Source organism: Sinocyclocheilus anshuiensis, unplaced genomic scaffold (genome assembly GCF_001515605.1).
Source record: "Sinocyclocheilus anshuiensis isolate Anshui unplaced genomic scaffold, SAMN03320099.WGS_v1.1 C32660748, whole genome shotgun sequence".
Lineage (NCBI taxonomy): Eukaryota > Metazoa > Chordata > Actinopteri > Cypriniformes > Cyprinidae > Sinocyclocheilus > Sinocyclocheilus anshuiensis.
The window spans coordinates 1-1,252 of NW_015618924.1; the positions used below are offsets into that span (position 1 = coordinate 1).

Below are 1,252 nucleotides of genomic sequence, written 5' to 3' on the forward strand. Positions count from 1 at the left end.
AAACTCCTCCATCAACAGCGAGGGGTAAGCCGTCTCCCTCAACACGCAGCACAGTCTCACTGTTTACTGTCTCCACTTTTCATTTCTAAAAGGCCTCAGAGGACATTCTTTTATCCCAGAATCACCATGCAGCATTAAGCACATCGACTAAATCCCTCTTTACCCGTCTCAGTATAATACTGTTACAACCTTAGAAGAGCTCACGCTCCCAGCATGCAGCGGTGACCACTGTGACTGCCGCTTGGATTATGGCCATAAAAAAAATGGCATGTTTTGATGTTGGGTTGAATCTATTTCCTCACACCTGGGGATGATTCTGGCTTCATCTGAATATTGTTAAAAGACCATTTGCGACCCTGGACTGGATTTTTTTTCGAAATTGAGATTTATAATAAATAAGCTTTTTTAAATAATGCTACTTAAGACAGGTTTTGTAGTCCAGGGTCACATTTGTAAACATTTGCCAAAGTGTATAGTATTTTTTTTCTTTCATTTTACTGGAACTGCTCTTTCCTCTTTCCACAGTCATGCTGAAGATCTCATAGTCACCCCTTTTGCTCAGGTAAGACCCACTGTTGTGTCTGGCAAACAGTATATAATGAGTGCTAATTGCTTGTCATGACTTGCTGAGGTGGCATTGAGTGATATTCTGCTGTTCACCTGCTCTTTCTCTCTCTCTTTTCCATCTCCTTTTCTACACAGGTGTTGGCTAGTCTACGAACTGTCAGAAGCAACTTCACAATTCTCGCCAACGTCACGACTCCCACCAACAAGTCAGTTCAGCTCTTCCAGCTTTGATGCAACAGTTTCTTTATTTCTGCTCTGCCCCCTTATGGCCATCAGTGTATCCTCTCCAATAAAGCATTTTTATATTTTATTCATGATGAATAATGAAGAAAATTAAGCATATTCAAACAGCCCAACTCTTAATTCTAACATAAAAATAAGATTTTATGCTAGGGACTTTATTTTATGTGAAAATATTTTTATATAAAATTTAATGATATATATAAAAATGTGTAATTAAAAAAAATATATATATATATTTTCAGCAGTATTTTTATATTCACATTGCTCAGTCAGTTCCTATCCAGTGCAGGCCTCCTCCCAGTGAGCAGTGTTAACTGGATTTATGCCAGTAGAGGGCAACCTCCACCACTATCACCAATGTAATTATCTTTTTGTCCACAGGAGGTCACCAGTGACCAGCCAACCCACGGTTCCCCCAGCAACGCTCTCAGGTATGTTTACT

The 1,252-nt window shown here is 39.4% G+C and overlaps 1 long non-coding RNA gene across 1 annotated transcript; it reads left to right on the forward strand.

Annotated features, from left to right (window-relative positions):
* Positions 1-525: 525 nt before the first annotated feature.
* Positions 526-1,241, forward strand: LOC107682857 (uncharacterized). The gene is made up of 3 exons (XR_001633611.1): positions 526-562; positions 703-773; positions 1,192-1,241. It is a non-coding gene; the product is annotated as an uncharacterized LOC107682857 (long non-coding RNA).
* Positions 1,242-1,252: the final 11 nt, after the last annotated feature.